The sequence below is a fragment of the Oncorhynchus gorbuscha genome, unplaced genomic scaffold (assembly GCF_021184085.1).
Source record: "Oncorhynchus gorbuscha isolate QuinsamMale2020 ecotype Even-year unplaced genomic scaffold, OgorEven_v1.0 Un_scaffold_1342, whole genome shotgun sequence".
Lineage (NCBI taxonomy): Eukaryota > Metazoa > Chordata > Actinopteri > Salmoniformes > Salmonidae > Oncorhynchus > Oncorhynchus gorbuscha.
The window spans coordinates 63,866-85,000 of record NW_025746145.1 but is presented as its reverse complement, the minus strand read 5'-3'; the positions used below and the strand labels follow the sequence as shown (position 1 = coordinate 85,000).

Here is a 21,135-nt window from a genome sequence, read left to right as displayed (position 1 = left end):
CTGGCCGATCTAGAAGATCTTGGCAGACTGGCACTTCTGGCGGATCCTGGCAGACTGGCACTTCTGGCAGATCCTGGCAGACTGGTGACGCTGGGCCGACTGGCGGCGCTGGGCAGACAGGAGACTCCGGCAGCGCAGGAGAGGAGAAAGGCTCTGGCTGCGCTGAACAGGCGGGAGACTCCAACAGCGCAGGAGAGGAGAAAAGCTCTGGCTGCGCTAAACAGGCGAGGCACGCTGGACGCGCTGGGCCGACTGGGAGCACTGGTGGCGCTGGACAGACAGGAGACTCCGGCAGCGCAGGAGAGGAGAAAGGCTCTGGCTGCGCTAAACAGGCGGGAGACTCCAACAGCACAGGAGAGGAGAACAGCTCTGGCTGCGCTAAACAGGCGAGGCACACTGGACGCGCTGGGCCGACTGGGAGCACTGGTGGCGCTGGACAGACAGGAGACTCCGGCAGCGCAGGAGAGGAGAAAGGCTCTGGCTGCGCTAAACAGGTGGGAGACTCCGATAGCACAGGAGGGGAGAAAAGCACTGGCTGTGCTGAACAGGCGAGGCGCACTGGAGGCCTGGTGCGTGGTGCTGGAACTGGTGGTACTGGCGCGAGGACACGCACAGGAAGCCTGGTGCGGGGAGCTGCTGCCGGAGGACTGGTGTGTAGAGGTGGCTCTGGATAGACCGGACCGTGCAAGCACACTGGAGATCTTGAGAGCAGTGTAGGCACAGGACGTGCAAGGCTAGGGATGTGCACAGGAGGCCTGGTGCGTGAGGCTGGCACCAACTTCACCAGCTGACTAACACGCACCTCAGGTTGAGTATAGAGCGCTAACTCAGGTGCTATTAAATCCCCGACACGATCCGTCGGACGAATATTATATCTATAGCACCAAGCTAGCAACTCCCTCATTACTCTCCACTCCACTTTCCCCATTAACTCCTTCACAGTCTCTGCTTCGCTCACCTCTAACACTGGCTCTGGTTCAGGTCTCCTCCTTGGCTCCTCACGATGAACAAGGAGAGTTGGCTCAGGTTTATCTCCTGACTCAGCCATACTCTCCCTAAGCCCCCCCCAATAATTTTTTTGGGGTGACTTTCCGGTTTCCAACCGCGTCGCCACTCAGCCACTCTCTCTCTGCGCTTTCCCCGTTACCTTCGGTTTTCGCTCTGTATAGCTATGCTTTCCTTCTCGATTCCATACGTGTATAGCCCTCTTCGCATTGCTGTAGGGAATCCCAGGCGGGCTCCTGCACTCGCTCTGGGTCGGCCGCCCACCTGTTGATTTCTTCCCACGTCGTATAATCCCTGCTTCTGCTGTCCATAACGTCCTCCTTTGGATCCTGCCAGTTCACATGCTGCTCGGTCTGTGAATGGCGGTGGGTGATTCTGTAACGAAGTTCGTCTGTTGTTTGAAGAGAGTCAGACTGAAATGCAGCGTGTAGGTTACTCATGACTTTTAATGAAGATAATGCGGTACATGAAATAACAGAAGAAGAAAACAACAAACGAGTGAAACTAATTACAGCCTATCTGGTGACTAACACAGAGACAGGTACAATCACCCACGAAATACAACGCGCACTCAGGCTACCTAAATACGGTTCCCAATCCGAGACAACGAGAATCAGCTGACTCCAATTAGGAATCGCCTCAGGCAGCCAAGCCTAACTAGACACACCCCTAATAATACACACTCCCAATTAATACAAGCCCCAATACGAAATACAACATATAAACCCATGTCACACCCTGGCCTACCCAAACATATAACAAAAACACAAGATACAATAACCAAGGCGTGACAGTCTAGATGAGAATGGGGTATGTTGATTGTCTAGAGGAGAGTGGGGTATGTTGATTGTCTAGAGGAGAGTGGGGTATGTTGATTGCCTAGATGAGAATGGGGTATGTTGATTGTCTAGAGGAGAGTGGGGTATGTTGATTGTCTAGAGGAGAATGGGGTATGTTGATTGTCTAGAGGAGAATGGGGTATGTTGATTGTCTAGGGGAGAATGGGGTATGTTTATTGCCTAGAGGAGAGAGGGGTATGTTGATTGCCTAGAGGAGAATGGGGTATGTTGATTGTCAAGAGGAGAATGGGGTACTTTCAGTATCAAGGGAAATATAGTATTCGACCGAACAAAGACACCCCTACCGAACAAAGACACCCCTACCGAACAAAGACACCCTTAACATAGTATGTGGACACCCCTTCAAATGAGTGGATTCGGATATATCTGTATGGTACTGTATGGTACTGTATGGTACTGTATGGTACTGTATGGTATGGTACTGTATGGTATGGTACTGTATGGTACTGTATGATACTGTATGGTATGATACTGTATGGTACTGTATGGTATGGTACTGTATGGTACTGTATGATACTGTATGGTATGATACTGTATGGTACTATATGGTATGGTACTGTATGATATGGTACTATATGGTATGATACTGTATGGTACTGTATGGTACTGTATGGTATGGTACTGTATGGTAATGTATGGTACTGTATGGTACTGTATGATACTGTATGATACTGTATGGTACTGTATGGTACTGTATGATACTGTATGGTATGGTACTGTATGGTACTGTATGGTACTGTATGATACTGTATGGTATGATACTGTATGGTATGGTACTGTATGGTACTGTATGGTATGGTACTGTATGGTACTGTATGATACTGTATGGTATGGTACTGTATGGTACTGTATGGTACTGTATGGTACTGTATGGTATGATACTGTATGGTATGGTACTGTATGGTACTGTATGGTATGGTACTGTATGGTACTGTATGATACTGTATGGTATGGTACTGTATGGTACTGTATGGTACTGTATGGTACTGTATGGTATGATACTGTATGGTATGGTACTGTATGGTACTGTATGGTATGGTACTGTATGGTACTGTATGATACTGTATGGTATGGTACTGTATGGTACTGTATGGTACTGTATGGTACTGTATGGTATGATACTGTATGGTATGGTACTGTATGGTACTGTATGGTATGGTACTGTATGGTACTGTATGATACTGTATGGTATGGTACTGTATGGTACTGTATGGTACTGTATGGTACTGTATGGTATGGTACTGTATGGTACTGTATGATACTGTATGGTATGATACTGTATGGTATGGTACTGTATGGTATGGTACTGTATGGTACTGTATGGTATGGTACTGTATGGTACTGTATGATACTGTATGGTATGATACTGTATGGTATGGTACTGTATGGTACTGTATGGTATGGTACTGTATGGTACTGTATGATACTGTATGGTATAATACTGTATGGTATGGTACTGTATGGTATGGTACTGTATGGTACTGTATGGTACTGTATGGTACTGTATGATACTGCATGGAAATGTATGGTACTGTATGGTATGGTACTGTATGGTACTGCATGGTACTGTATGGTACTGTATGGTACTGTATGGTATGGTACTATATGGTATGGTACTGTATGGTACTGTATGGTACTGTATGATACTGTATGGTACTGTATGGTACTGCATGGTACTGTATGGTACTGTATGGTATAGTACTGTATGGTATGGTACTGTATGATACTGTATGGTACTGTATGGTACTGCATGGTACTGTATGGTACTGTATGGTACTGCATGGTACTGTATGGTACTGTATGATACTGCATGGAAATGTATGGTACTGTATGGTACTGTATGGTATGATACTGTATGGTATGATACTGTATGGTATGATACTGTATGATACTGTATGGTATGATACTGTATGATACTGTATGGTACTGTATGGTAATGTATGGTATGATACTGTATGATACTGTATGGTATGATACTGTATGATACTGTATGGTACTGTATGGTATGATACTGTATGATACTGTATGGTACTGTATGGTATGATACTGTATGATACTGTATGGTACTGTATGGTATGATACTGTATGATACTGTATGGTACTGTATGGTATGATACTGTATGATACTGCATGGTAATGTATGGTATGATACTGTATGATACTGTATGGTACTGTATGGTATGATACTGTATGATACTGTATGATACTGCATGGTAATGTATGGTATGATACTGTATGATACTGTATGGTACTGTATGGTATGATACTGTATGATACTGTATGGTATGATACTGTATGATACTGTATGGTACTGTATGGTATGATACTGTATGGTATGATACTGTATGGTATGATACTGTATGGTATGGTACTGTATGGTACTGTATGGTACTGTATGGTATTGTATATTACTGTATGATACTGTATGGTACTGTATGGTATTGTATATTACTGTATGATACTGTATGGTATGATACTGTATGGTATGATACTGTATGGTACTGTATGTTATGATACTGTATGGTACTGTATGGTATGGTACTATATGGTATGGTACTGTATGGTATGATACTGTGTGGTACTGTATTGTATTTTATAGTATTATACTGTATGGTACTGTATGATACTGTATGATACTGTATGGTACTGTATGGTATGATACTGTATGGTACTGTATGCTACTGTATGGTATGATACTGTATGGTACTGTATGCTACTGTATGGTATGGTACTGTCTCTCTCTCTCGCTCTCTCTCTCTCTCTCGAACCCTCTCTCTCTCCCTCTCTCTCTCTCTCTCTCTCTCTCTCTCTCTCTCTCTCTCTCTCTCTCTCTCTCTCTCTCCCCCTCCTTCCCTCTCTCTCTCTCTCTCTCTCTCTCTCTCTCTCTTTCTCCCTCTCTCTCTCTCTCCCCCTCCTTCCCTCTCTCTCTCTCGTTCTCTCTCTTCTCTCTCTCAATATCCCTCTCTCCCTTTCCCCTCCTCTCTCTATCTCAAATCAATTCAAATCAAGGTGATTTATTAGTCTGGGAAACATATGTTAACATTATGTTGCCAAAGCAAGTGAGGTAGATAATAAACAAAAATTAAATAAACAATAAAAATGAACAGTAAACATTACACTCACAGAAGTTCCAAAAGAATAAAGACATTTCACGTCTCTCTCTCAATTTAAAGGCATTTATTGGTCAACAAATGTGGTCCTTCTGTAGCTCAGTTGGTAGAGTATGGCACTTGTAACACCAGGGTAGTGGGTTCGATCCCCGGGACCACCCATACGTAGAATGTATGCACACATGACTGTAAGTCGCTTTGGATAAAAGCGTCTGCTAAATGGCATTTATTATTATACATCACCAAAGCAAGTGAAATAGATCAAATAGAACAAAGGTGAAATAAACAATGAAACATTAACCCTGTGGTGTTTTACCTCATATATATATATATAGGGGGAGTTTATCAAAATTGGATTTGTTTTCGAATTCTTTGTGGATCTGTGTAATCTGGGGGAAATATGTCTCTCTAATATGGTCATACATTGGGCAGGAGGTTAGGAAGTGCAGCTCAGTTTCCACCTCATTTTGTGGGCAGTGAGCACATAGCCTGTCTTCTCTTGAGAGCCATGTCTGCCTACGGCGGCCTTTCTCAATAGCAAGGCTATGCTCACTGAGTCTGTACATAGTCAAAGCTTTCCTTAATTTTGGGTCAGTCACAGTGGTCAGGTATTCTGCCGCTGTGTACTCTCTGTGTAGGGCCAAATAGCATTCTAGCTTGCTCTGTTTTTTTGTTAATTCTTTCCAATGTGTTAAGTAATTATCTTTTTGTTTTCTCATGATTTGGTTGGGTCTAATTGTGCTGTTGTCCTGGGGCTCTGTAGGGTGTGTTTGTGTTTGTGAACAGAGCCCCAGGACCAGCTTGCTTAGGGGACTCTTCTCCAGGTTCATCTCTCTGTAGGTGATGGCTTTGTTATGGAAGATTTGTGAAACGCTTCCTTTTAGGTGGTTGTAGAATTTAACGGCTCTTTTCTGGATTTTGATAATTAGTGGGTATCAGCCTAATTCTGCTCTGCATGCATTATTTGGTGTTTTACGTTGTACACGGAGGATATTTTTGCAGAATTCTGCGTGCAGAGTCTCAATTTGGTGTTTGTCCCATTTTGTGAAGTCTTGGTTGGTGAGCGGACCCCAGACCTCACAACCATAAAGGGCAATGGGCTCTATGACTGATTCAAGTGTTTTTAGCCAAATCCTAATTGGTATGTTGAAATGTATGTATCTTTTGATGGCATAGAATGCCCTTCTTGCCTTGTCTCACAGATCGTTCATACCTTTGTGGAAGTTACCTGTGGCGCTGATGTTTAGGCCAAAGTATGTATAGTTTTTTGTGTGCTCTAGGGCAACAGTGTCTAGATGGAATTTGTATTTGTGGTCCTGGTGACTGGACCTTTTTTGGAACACCATTATTTTGGTCTTACTGAGATTTACTGTCAGGGCCCAGGTCTGACAGAATCTGTGCATAAGATCTAGGTGCTGCTGTAGGCCCTCCTTGGTTGGTGACAGAAGCACCAGATCATCAGCAAACAGCAGACATTTGACTTCGGATTCTAGCAGGGGGAGGCCGGGTGCTGCAGACTTTTCTAGTGCCCGCGCCAATTCGTTGATATATATGTTGAAGAGGGTGGGGCTTAAGCTGCATCCCTGTCTAACCCCACGACCCTGTGTGAAGAAATGTGTGTGTTTTTTGCCAATTTTAACCGCACACTTGTTGTTTGTGTACATGGATTTTATAATGTCATATGTTTTACCCCCAACACCACTTTCCATCAGTTTGTATAGCAGACCCTCATGTCAAATTGAGTCGAAGGCTTTTTTGAAATCAACAAAGCATGAGAAGACTTTGCCTTTGTTTTGGTTTGTTTGGTTGTCAATTAAGGTGTGCAGGGTGAATACATGGTCTGTTGTACGGTAATTTGGTAAAAAGCCAATTTGACATTTGCTCAGTACATTGTTTTCATTGAGGAAATGTACGAGTCTGCTGTTAATAATAACGCAGAGGATTTTCCCAAGGTTACTGTTGATACATATTCCACGGTAGTTATTGGGGTCAAATTTGTCTCCACTTTTGTGGATTGGGGTGATCAGTCCTTGGTTCCAAATATTGGGGAAGATGCCAGAGCTAAGTATGATGTTAAAGAGTTTTAGTATAGCCAATTGGAATTTGTTGTCTGTATATTTGATCATTTCATTGAGGATACCATCGACACCACAGGCCTTTTTGGGTTGGTGGGTTTTTATTTTGTCCTGTAACTCATTCAATGTAATTGGAGAATCCAGTGGGTTCTGGTAGTCTTTAATAGTTGATTCTAAGATCTGTATTTGATCATGTATATGTATTTGCTCTTTATTCTTTGTTATAGAACCAAAAAGATTGGAGAAGTGGTTTACCCACACATCTCCATTTTGGATAGATAATTCTTCGTGTTGTTGTTTGTTTAGTGTTTTCCAATTTTCCCAGAAGTGGTTAGAGTCTATGGATTCTTCAATTGCATTGAGCTGATTTCTGACATGCTGTTCCTTCTTTTTCCGTAGTGTATTTCTGTATTGTTTTAGTGATTCACCATAGTGAAGGCGTAGACTCAGGTTTTCCGGGTCTCTATGTTTTTGGTTGGACAGGTTTCTCAATTTCTTTCTTAGATTTTTGCATTCTTCATCAAACCATTTGTCATTATTGTTAATTTTCTTCGGTTTTCTATTTGAGATTTTTAGATTTGATAGGGAAGCTGAGAGGTCAAATATACTATTAAGATTTTCTACTGCCAAGTTTACACCTTCACTATTACAGTGGAACGTTTTACCCAGGAAATTGTCTAAAAGGGATTGAATGTGTTGTTGCCTAATTGTTTTTTGGTAGGTTTCCAAACTGCAGTCCTTCCAGCTATAGCATTTCTTAATGTTACTCAGTTCCTTTGGCTTGGATGCCTCATGGTTGAGTATTGCTCTGTTTAAGTAGACTGTGATTTTGCTGTGGTCTGATAGGGGTGTTAGTGGACTGACTATGAACGCTCTGAGAGATTCTGGGTTGAGGTCAGTGATAAAGTAGTCTACAGTACTACTGCCAAGAGATGAGCTATAGGTGTACCTACCATAGGAGTCCCCTCGAAGCCTACGGTTGACTATGTACATACCCAGCGTGCGACAGAGCTGCAGGAGTTGTGACCCGTTTTTGTTGGTTATGTTGTCATAGTTGTGCCTAGGGGGGGCATATGTGGGAGGGGATGCTGTCACCTCCAGGCAGATGTTTGTCCCCCTGTGTGCTGAGGGTGTCAGGTTCTTGTCCGGTTCTGGCATTTAGGTCCCCACAGACTAGTACATGTCCCTGGGCCTGGAAATGATTGATTTCGCCCTCCAGGATGGAGAAGCTGTCTTCATTAAAATATGGGGATTCTAGTGGGGGGGATATAGGTAGCACACAGGAGGACATTTTTCTCTGTTAGGATAATTTCCTTTTGAATTTCTAGCCAAATGTAGAATGTTCCTGTTTTGATTAATTTAATGGAGTGAGTTAGGTCTGCTCTATACCAAATTAGCATACCCCCTGAGTCCCTTCCCTGTTTCACACCTGGTAGTTTGGTGGATGGGACTACCAGCTCTCTGTAACCTAGAGGGCAACCAGTGGGTCCGTCTCCTCTATACCAGGTTTCTTGCAGGATGACAATGTCTGTATTACCGATTTCTTTGGTGAAGTCCGGGTTTCTGCTCTTTAGGCCAAAGGCAGATGACCTCAGGCCTTGGATATTCCAGGATGATATAGTGAAGGCTTTTTGTTCCATAGAGTGTCCAATGTTGTTGGTCGTGGTTTGGCCTCAGGCCAGTAAGTGTGAGCAGAGCCTGCTGAGCATCTGGTACATGCCATTGTCTTGGGCGAGTGTGAGAGTGGGGGTTGGGACTGTTTGCCCGCTCACTACCTGGGCGTATGTGTGGCTTCCATGTTGAGGCCCTCTTTGCGGGGGTGGGGTGCATGGGGTGGGCAGGAGTGGCATAGGTCTGATCTGAGGGGGCCTAAATGGGGTGTGGGCATGGTTGACGTGGGGGGGGTGTTGATTGGTTGGGGTGAGGGTGTGGATGTGTCTGGGTGTACTGTGGTCTGGATGTAATTCCTCTTGGCGTGGGTCTATGTGTAGGTCCAGGGGGGGGGGGTCCTGCAGGTCTGGGAGGGTGTCTCGCTAGTCTGGGTGGAGAGTCTATTGATCTGTTGCTCCTGTGTGAAGTGTTGGGGATACGTTTGAGGGCGATGTCCTTTAGAGTCCTGGCAAAGGTGGGCACTGCTGCCTTGTAGAGGTGGACCTGGTCATAGAGGCTGTTCAAGTCCAGGGTGGAGTAGTGGGCCAGGAAAACATTTGGTTTTGAGGCACAGTCACGGGAAATACTTGCGTTTACCCGCTGTATTGTGGCAGGGTGGAAGTATTTTCGTTGTAGCAGGGTGGAGATAACCACTTGTGCGTTGGGGAAAGTAGAAGAAGCCTTTTCAATCACTCCCTTCAGTGCTGTGGCCACCCTTTCCTGCTGTGCTCTCAGGTCGTTTGTGCCTGTGTGTATTATCATGTGGCTGGGTGAGTCTAGTTGGTCCTCAGACAGAAGGTCGAGGGCGCGCTGGGTGTTTGGACACCAGAGTTTAGACACACTGTGTTTGGGAAAAAAGTTTTTTTTCTTCTATATATTTCCCATTTGAGTCCATAAGTAGTACAATCTGTGTCTTGTGTTTGTCCTCAGTGGGTGTGAGGGGGTTGTCAGAAGGGCTATCAGGGTGGCTGACAGGGGGGTGCTCAGAGGGGGTGAGAGCCGCTGGGCTTGTGGTTCTTCATTTGTCTGTTCTGCTGTGGTGTCGACTCTATGGTCAGGGTCTGGTGTGGACTGTTCTGCTGTGGTGTCGAAACTTTTGTCAGGTGCTGGGGTGGGCTGTTCTGCTGGCTTCTCTGTGGGGGTGGCCACCTCTCTAGTGGGTTGTTCTCTGTCACACGCCGTCCCCCCTCAACCTCTCCTCCATCCCCCTCACCCTCTCCTCCATCCCCCTCAACCTCTCCTCCACCAGCAGTCTGATCCTCTCCTCTAATGCTCTGTTCTTCTCCTGATTCTGCTCTTTCTCCTGTTGAAGTTGTCTCACCACAGTCCAGAGTGCAGATATGTCTCTGTCCACCTCCAGCTCTCCGGGTCTGGTTAAGGGGGTGTTGTTGTGCTGGACTGTTGTCTGGGTCTGTGCTGACTGAAGTGTAATCACCTGCTGTTCCAGCTCCACCTGTCTTACCTCCAGCTGGGTGAATTTGTCCTTCATTTCAATGAGGGAGTGGTAGTCCGTGCTGGGAGGTTGACTCTCCGCTGGGGGTTGCTCGTCTGTGGTGTTACATAATGAAGAGGTCTGGTTTGACCCGCTCGGGGTGGGGGTATCTTTATCAAGGGAGAGCTTCTCCTGTTGGGCTAATTCTTTGATTAGGTGAAAGTCCAGCTGAAACTGTTTGGGGTTACTTTGTACGATCACTGTTCCGGACTGATAGATATTTATATTACTTGACTCAGAGTCCTCGTTATCAAGTATTCTGAGTTTCCACCCCTCGTTAATCCCCGCTCTCGTAACAAGGGGGTAGTGTGCTAATAGAGCACTGCGCCATGCCAGGGGATGGTTTGTGTGGAAGATAAGGTCGCTGATGTTCCCATTTTTGTAATAGTCAGCAAAAAGTGTCTCTTGATTTTCCGTAAGGAGCTTTATTTTGTAATCTTTTCTTGACTTCTCATTCTTTACATGCAAAGGGTACTGTATTTTAATTGCCTCTGAACAGCGGGAGGGAGCTTCTAAGGCCTCTCCATTTGGTTGGGGTAGACTGTTTGACTCTCCTGCCATTGTTGGGCTAATGGGCTTTGACACCTCTCACTTGACACGTCAGTGCTAGTTGAAGCTGTATCAAGCTTGGCAGAATTATGTTAGAATTCAGTCCTTATATCAAATCAAATCAAATCAAATTGTATTTGTCACATACACATGGTTAGCAGATGTTAATGCGAGTGTAGCGAAATGCTTGTGCTTCTAGTTCCGACAATGCAGTGATAACCAACAAGTAATCTAACTAACAATTCCAAAACTACTGTCTTATACACAGTGTAAGGGGATAAGGAACATGTACATAAGGATATATGAATGAGTGATGGTACAGAGCAGCATACAGTAGATGGTATCGAGTACAGTATATACATATGAGATGAGTGTGTAGACAAAGTAAACAAAGTGGCATAGTTAAAGTGGCTAGTGATACATGTGTTACATAAGGATGCAGTCGATGATGTAGAGTACAGTATATACATATGCATATGAGATTAATAATGTAGGGTAAGTAACATTATATAAGGTAGCATTGTTTAAAGTGGCTAGTGATATATTTACATCATTTCCCATCAATTCCCATTATTAAAATGGCTGGAGTTGGGTCAGTGTCAATGACAGTGTGTTGGTGGCTGTTTAACAGAATAAAAGTAATGTTGTGTATTTTTCTTCTTGGCTTTTGGAAATAAGATATAGTTTCAGACTAAGCATTACTCACTCAGTTCCAGGTTGGATGGTGTTTTCAGGTTTCTGTTGTTTTCCAGAGAATTTGCTGTGTAGAGTAAAAATCCTTGGTAGTTGTGAACCTTCCAGGTGATTCCGTAATTCCGTTCAAAATCAGGTTGTATGTTTTAAGTTTTGATTTGAAGTAGGGGTTATGTTGTAGAGGGTAAAATCCAGTATGCTGAAAAATGCAGGAGCTGATCTGATCCTGCTGATCTGCTCTCTCTCTCTCTCTCTCTCTCTCTCTCTCTGTCTCTCTCTCTTTCTCTCTTTCTCTCCCTCTCTCTTCCTTTCTCTCCCTCCCTCTCTCTCTCTCTCTCTCTCTCTCTCTCTCTCTCTCTCTCTCTCTCTCTCTCTCTCTCTCTCTCTCTCTCGACATAATGAGGATGGTTCTCATGTATCATCCTCAACCCTGGGACGGTATGTGTGTGCTTGTGTTGGGTCTAGAATCCCCTAAATTAAGACTGTTGTCTGGGTGTAATGGGACGTATCTGCTGCTGTGACTGGGAGATCAATAACTATTGATTCAAACTATGGCAATGAGGTAATGAAGATGCTTCTGTCAATGCTGAGGTTGGGGAGAGGGTGTGTCCCAAATATCACCCTATTTCCGATATAATGCACGGTGGGTCTTGGTCAAAAGTAGTGCACTTACATTGGGAACATCTTATCCCAATGACTCCTACACTACCTGATATCAACATGATATCAACATGATATCAACATGATATCCCACTGACTCCTACACTACCTGATATCAACATGATATCCCACTGACTCCTACACTACCTGATATCAACATGATATCAACATGATATCCCACTGACTCCTACACTACCTGATATCAACATGATATCCCACTGACTCCTACACTACCTGATATCAACATGATATCCCAATGACTCCTACACTACCTGATATCAACATGATATCAACATAATATCCCACTGACTCCTATACTTCCTGATATCAACATGATATCCCAATGACTCCTACACTACCTGATATCAACATGATATCAACATGATATCCCACTGACTCCTATACTTCCTGATATCAACATGATATCCCAATGACTCCTACACTACCTGATATCAACATGATATCCCACTGACTCCTACACTACCTGATATCAACATGATATCAACATGATATCAATATGATATCAACATGATATCAATATGATATCCCAATGACTCCTACACTACCTGATATCAACATGATATCAATATGATATCAACATGATATCAATATGATATCCCAATGACTCCTACACTACCTGATATCAACATGATATCAACATGATATCCCACTGACTCCTACACTACCTGATATCAACATGATATCCCACTGACTCCTACACTACCTGATATCAACATGATATCCCACTGACTCCTACACTACCTGATATCAACATGATATCCCACTGACTCCTACACTACCTGATATCAACATGATATTATACTGACTCCTACACTACCTGATATCAACATGATATCAACATGATATCCCACTGACTCCTATACTACCTGATATCAACATGATATCCCACTGACTCCTACACTACCTGATATCAACATGATATTATACTGACTCCTACACTACCTGATATCAAAATTATATCAACATGATATCACACTGACTCCTACACTACCTGATATCAACATGATATCCCAATGACTCCTACACTACCTGATATCAACATGATATCAACATGATATCCCACTGACTCCCACACTACCTGATATCAACATGATATCCCACTGACTCCTACACTACCTGATATCAACATGATATCCCAATGACTCCTACACTACCTGATATCAACATGATATCAACATGATATCCCACTGACTCCTATACTACCTGATATCAACATGATATCCCACTGACTCCTACACTACCTGATATCAACATGATATTATACTGACTCCTACACTACCTGATATCAAAATTATATCAACATGATATCACACTGACTCCTACACTACCTGATATCAACATGATATCCCAATGACTCCTACACTACCTGATATCAAAATTATATCAACATGATATCCACTGACTCCTACACTACCTGATATCAACATGATATCTCACTGACTCCTACACTACCTGATATCAACATGATATCAACATGATATCCCACTGACTCCTACACTACCTGATATCAACATGATATCCCACTGACTCCTACACTACCTGATATCAACATGATATCCCAATGACTCCTACACTACCTGATATCAACATGATATCAACATGATATCCCACTGACTCCTACACTACCTGATATCAACATGATATCCCACTGACTCCTACACTACCTGATATCAACATGATATCCCACTGACTCCTACACTACCTGATATCAACATGATATCCCAATGACTCCTACACTACCTGATATCAACATGATATCAACATGATATCCCACTGACTCCTACACTACCTGATATCAACATGATATTATACTGACTCCTACACTACCTGATATCAAAATTATATCAACATGATATCACACTGACTCCTACACTACCTGATATCAAAATTATATCAACATGATATCCACTGACTCCTACACTACCTGATATCAACATGATATCTCACTGACTCCTACACTACCTGATATCAACATGATATCCCACTGACTCCTACACTACCTGATATCAACATGATATCCCACTGACTCCTACACTACCTGATATCAACATGATATCCCACTGACTCCTACACTACCTGATCAACATGATATCAACATGATATCAACATGATATCAACATGATATCAACATGATATCAACATGATATCAACATGATATCCCACTGACTCCTACACTACCTGATCAACATGATATCAACATGACATCAACATTATATCAACATGATATCCCAATGACTCCTACGCTACCTGATATCAACATGATATCCCAATGACTCCTACGCTACCTGATATCAACATGATATCAACATGATATCCCACTGACTCCTACACTACCTGATATCAACATTATATCAACATGATATCCCACTGACTCCTATACTACCTGATATCAACATGATATCCACTGACTCCTACACTACCTGATATCAACATGATATCCACTGACTCCTACACTACCTGATATCAACATGATATCAACATGATATCAACATGATATCCACTGACTCCTACACTACCTGATATCAACATGATATCAACATGATATCCACTGACTCCTATACTACCTGATATCAACATGATATCAACATGATATCCACTGACTCCTACACTACCTGATATCAACATGATATCAACATGATATCTCACTGACTCCTATACTTCCTGATATCAACATGATATCAACATGATATCAACATGACATCCCACTGACACCTACACTACCTGATCAAAGGTACAGCAGGGGTTTGATGTATCCCCGTAGAGCAGAGGCTGGATGTATCCCCATAGAGCAGAGGCTAGATGTATCCCCGTAGAGCAGAGGCTAGATGTATCCCCGTAGAGCAGAGGCTGGATGTATCCCCGTAGAGCAGAGGCTGGATGTATCCCCGTAGAGCAGAGGCTGGATGTATCCCCGTAGAGCAGAGGCTGGATGTACCTTCCTGGAGACTGTGGCTGGATGTATCCCCGTAGAGCAGAGGCTGGATGTATCCCCATAGAGCAGAGGCTGGATGTATCCCCATAGAGCAGAGGCTGGATGTATCCCCGTAGAGCAGAGGCTGAATGTATCCCCGTAGAGCAGAGGCTGGATGTATCCCCGTAGAGCAGAGGCTGGATGTATCCCCGTAGAGCAGAGGCTGGATGTACCTTCCTGGAGACTGTGGCTGGATGTATCCCCGTAGAGCAGAGGCTGGATGTATCCCCATAGAGCAGAGGCTGGATGTATCCCCATAGAGCAGAGGCTGGATGTATCCCCGTAGAGCAGAGGCTGGATGTATCCCCATAGAGCAGAGGCTGGATGTATACCCGTAGAGCAGAGGCTGGATGTACCTTCCTGGAGACTGTGGCTGGATGTATCCCCGTAGAGCAGAGGCTGGATGTATCCCCGTAGAGCAGAGGCTGGATGTATCCCCATAGAGCAGAGGCTGGATGTATCCCCGTAGAGCAGAGGCTGGATGTATCCCCATAGAGCAGAGGCTGGATGTATACCCGTAGAGCAGAGGCTGGATGTATCCCCGTAGAGCAGAGGCTGGATGTATCCCCGTAGAGCAGAGGCTGGATGTATCCCCGTAGAGCAGAGGCTGGATGTATCCCCATAGAGCAGAGGCTGGATGTATACCCGTAGAGCAGAGGCTGGATGTATCCCCGTAGAGCAGAGGCTGGATGTATCCCCGTAGAGCAGAGGCTGGATGTATCCCCGTAGAGCAGAGGCTGGATGTATCCCCGTAGAGCAGAGGCTGGATGTATCCCCGTAGAGCAGAGGCTGGATGTATCCCCGTAGAGCAGAGGCTGGATGTATCCCCGTAGAGCAGAGACTGGATGTACCTTCCTGGAGGCTGTGGCTGGATGTATCCCCGTAGAGCAGAGGCTGGATGTACCTTCCTGGAGACTGTGGCTGGATGTACCTTCCTGGAGACTGTGGCTGGATGTACCTTTCTGGAGACTGTGGCTCGATGTACCTTCTTGGAGATTGAGGCTGGATGTACCTTCCTGGAGACTGTGGCTGTCTGTGTAGGTCATTCTCTCTCCGAGTCATGATTAAAGGAGAGCGCTTGGGTACGTTACTGCCAGAGGAACATGACGTCTGTAGCACTGCGTAATTACCATATAAAAGACCTTAGATACTTACGTTCATCCATATTGACGTGTTAAATGTTTGACGTGGGAAGCATTTTTATAATTCATGGGCTGTAAAAAAGCATTGCACATCAAGTTCAGAGTTCTGAAAATTAGTAACAGGAGAGAATATTAGATATTTAGAGTTCTGAAAACTAGTAACAGGAGAGAATATTAGATATTTAGAGTTCTGAAAACTAGTAACAGGAGAGAATATTAGATATTTAGAGTTCTGAAAACTAGTAACAGGAGAGAATATTAGATATTTAGAGTTCTGAAAACTAGTAACAGGAGAGAATATTAGATATTTAGAGTTCTGAAAACTAGTAACAGGAGAGAATATTAGATATTTAGAGTTCTGAAAACTAGTAACAAGAGAGAATATTAGATATTTAGAGTTCTGATGTATTGAACTTCATCTGTTGTTTGAAGAGAGTCAGACCGAAATGCAGCGTGTAGGTTACTCATGACTTTTAATGAAGAAAATAGCGGTACATGAAAATAACTGAAAATACAAAAACAACAAATGAGTGAAACTAATTACAGCCTATCTGGTGACTAACACAGAGACAGGTACAATCACCCACGAAATACAACGCGCACTCAGGCTGCCTAAATACGGTTCCCAATCCGAGACAACGAGAATCAGCTGACTCCAATTAGGAATCGCCTCAGGCAGCCAAGCCTAACTAGACACACCCCTAATAATGCACACTCCCAATTAATACAAACCCCAATACAATTAAAACAATTAACAAAACACAAGATACAATGACCAAGGCGTGACATCTGAAAACTAGTAACAGGAGAGAATATTAGATATTTAGACTTCTGAAAACTAGTAACAGGAGAGAATATTAGATATTTAGACTTCTGAAAACTAGTAACAGGAGAGAATATTAGATATTTAGAGTTCTGAAAACTAGTAACAGGAGAGAATATTAGATATTTAGAGTTCTGAAAACTAGTAACAGGAGAGAATATTAGATATTTAGAGTTCTGAAAACTAGTAACAGGAGAGAATATTAGATATTTAGAGTTCTGAAAACTAGTAACAGGAGAGAATATTAGATATTTAGAGTTCTGAAAACTAGTAACAGGAGAGAATATTAGATATTTAGAGTTCTGAAAACTAGTAACAGGAGAGAATATTAGATATTTAGAGTTCTGAAAACTAGTAACAGGAGAGAATATTAGATATTTAGAGTTCTGAAAACTAGTAACAGGAGAGAATATTAGATATTTAGACTTCTGAAAACTAGTAACAGGAGAGAATATTAGATATTTAGACTTCTGAAAACTTGAATGCTATATGGTGACGTAAAAAATCCATAACTTTTTGTGATAAAAAGAGATTGCATCAGGTATGCTTTTAGGGAAAAGGATTCTCCAGGCCTTTGTCCCTGAATAAGAACCCTTTATAGAGGTAGAACCGTATTATCTACATAGAACTATTTATAGAGGTAGAACCGTGTTATCCACATAGAACCCTTTATAGAGGTAGAAAAATATTATCTACATAGAACCCTTTATAGAGGTAGAACCGTATGATCTACATAGAACTCTTTATAGAGGTAGAACCGTATTATCCACATAGAACCCTTTATAGAGGTAGAACCGTATTATCTACACAGAACCCTTCATAGAGGTATAACCGTATGATCTACATGGAACCCTTTATAGAGGTAGAACCGTATTATCCACATAGAACCCTTTATAGAGGTAGAACCGTATTATCTACATAGAACCCTTTATAGAGGTAGAACCTTATTATCTACATAGAACCCTTCATAAAGGTAGAACCATATTATCTACATAGAACCCTTTTTAGAGGTCGAGCCGTATTATCCACATAGAACCCTTCATAGGGGTAGAACCGTATTATCTACATAGAACCCTTTATAGAGGTAGAAACGTATTATCTACATAGAACCCTTTATAGAGGTAGAACCGTATGATCTACATGGAACCCTTTATAGAGGTAGAACCGTATTATCCACATAGAACCCTTTATAGAGGTAGAACCGTATTATCTACACAGAACCCTTCATAGAGGTAGAACCTTATTATCTACATGGAATTCTTTATAGAGGTAGAACCGTATTATCTACACAGAACCCTTTATAGAGGTAGAACCATATTATCTACATAGAACCCTTTATAGAGGTAGATCCTTATTATCTACATATAACTCTTTATAGAGGTAGAACCTTATTATCTACATAGAACCCTTTATAGAGGTATAACCTTATTATCTACATAGAACTCTTTATAGAGGTAGAACCTTATTATCTACACAGAACCCTTTATAGAGGTAGAACCATATTATCTACATAGAACCCTTTATAGAGGTAGAACCTTATTATCTACATAGAAACCTTTATAGAGGTAGAACCTTATTATCTACATAGAACCCTTTATAGAGGTAGAACCATATTATCTATGCAGAACCCTTTATAGAGATAGAACCGTATTATCTGTGCAGAACCCTTTATAGAGGTAGAACCTTATTATCTATGCAGAACCCTTTATAGAGGTAGAACCTAATTATCTACATAGAACTCTTTATAGAGGTAGAACTGTATTATCTACATAGAACTCTTTATCGAGGTAGAACCTTATTATCTACATAGAACCTTTTAGGATTCTATGTCTTCCTTTTAGAAACATTTTTTAATGTCGGAAAGGTTCTAAAGGACCCCTCTGAGTTCTGAAGAGTTCAGGAAAATCCACTGTGTCAGATACGGTGTAAGTCAACTGGCGTGATGTTGAGGCATTCTGCCTCCAATGTAGAAAAATCCATAACTTTTATATTGCTGAAAAAGGATGTCTCATGGCGTTGATTATGAGAATGTATTTCGTTTAGATAAGGCTTACAATAAATCCTGTCATTACTGCAGACAGGCAGTGTGCTGTGGCCACGGACTAGCGTCTGGCAATGTCGAACAATGTTGGATTATTTTCAGTTGAAACAAATTTCTGTTTCTGGGGACAATTTTTTATCGCTCGTCCAAATCATATCCAGAAGGTTCTAAAGTCATGACTCAGTTTGAGATCTCCATATCCAGAAGGTTCTAAAGTCATGACTCAGTTTGAGATCTCCATGTGAAGAAGGTTCTAAAGTCATGTGTCAGTTTGAGATCTCCATGTGAAGAAGGTTCTAAAGTCATGACTCAGTTTGAGATCTCCAAATCCAGAAGGTTCTAAAGTCATGACTCAGTTTGAGATCTCCATGTGATTCCTGATTGTCCCCAGTCTCCTGTCAGCACTGTCTATATCTGCTATCTGCCAGGGACATGTTAACTATCTTCTATTCTATGTTAACCAGTTCAATGTTAACTAGTGTGTGTGTGTGTGTGTGTGTGTGTGTGTGTGTGTGTGTGTGTGTGTGTGTGTGTGTGTGTGTGTGTGTGTGTGTGTGTGTGTGTGTGTGTGTGCGTGCGTGCGTGCGTGCGTGCGTGCGTGCGTGCGTGCGTGTGTGTGTGTGTGTGTGCGTGTGCATTCAGTCTTTGAAAACATGCATCATCGCTTCGTGTTTCAAATGGATTAAAAACTCAAATCACCGTCCGCAGTCTGAGTGCCATCGATCTGCTTTCTCTGCTTGTGTTCTCATAGACGGAGTCTGTTTGCCCTCCTTCCTATAGATGAACAGGTGACCCACTGGGTCAGGGGAGCTGGTGTTTGTCTGTGTGAATGGTTGGGTGATGGTTTTCCATAATCATTACAATTTATTGATACCTTGTTATTCTTATAGTCCATTGACGTTGAGTTTCTGTTTCTGAGTCAGAGCGTTGAAACTAATTAAAACAACTTCATTTGATTCGATTGGACTTTTTTCTGCTCTTTCCAGCCTGGCTTTGATCCGGGGGGGATCACTGCCAGTTCTGTGGTTTGTTTTGTGGGTTATGAATGCAGGGTCCAGGAAACATCATGTTCCCGACAAGGGCCAGACTCCAGGATCTACTCTAACAGTCCTAGCAGTGAGGTCAGGAAGACTCTCAAGCTGTTTGTGATGGGTGTTCCTCATCTGGCTGTCCTGAGGTCACACACACACACACACACACACACACACACACACACACACACACACACAAACACACACACACACACACACACACACACACACACACACACACACACAAACACCCCCCACACACACACGCACGCACACCCCCCACACACACACACACACACACAAACACAAGCACACACGCACGCACGCACACACACACCACACACACACACACACACACACACACACACACACACACACACACACACACACACACACACACACACACACACACACACACACACACACACACACACACACACACACACACACACACACACACACACACACACACACACACACACACACACACACACACACACACACCACGCTGTAATAATCAACTCATCAGGGTTCCCAGTGTTTTGTGAGCTCATAGTAGTTCCAGGATCTACCCCTGCTGCTGGTCCCTCCCTCCCTCTCTCTCACCTCCCAGCCCTCTCTCCCCTCTCCTCCCTCTCAGCTCTGTCCTCCCTCTCAGCCCTCTCTCCTCTCTCTCCCCTCCCATCCCTCTCTCCTCCCTCCCAGCCCTCTCCTCCCTCTCAGCCCTCTCTCCTCTCTCTCCCCTCCCCTCCCCTCCCTCTCTCGCCCTCCCAGCCCTCTCTCCCCTCCCAGCCCTCTCTCCTCTCTCTCGCTCCCCTCCCATCCCTCTCTCTCCCTCCCTCCCATCCCTCTCTCCTCCCTCCCAGCCCTCTCTCCCCTCCCAGCCCTCTCTCCTCTCTCTCCCGTCCCAACCCTCTCTCCTCCCTCCCATCCCTCTCTCCTCCCTCCCAGCCCTCTCTCCCCTCCCAGCCCTCTCTCCTCTCTCCCCGTCCCAACCCTCTCTCCTCCCTCC

The 21,135-nt window shown here is 43.4% G+C and overlaps 1 protein-coding gene across 1 annotated transcript in view; it reads left to right on the top strand.

Annotated features, from left to right (window-relative positions):
- Positions 1-21,135, top strand: part of LOC124022331 (disintegrin and metalloproteinase domain-containing protein 12-like) — a 102,804-nt gene that overhangs the window by 58,016 nt on the left and 23,653 nt on the right. The gene's annotated exons all lie outside the window — the stretch shown is intronic.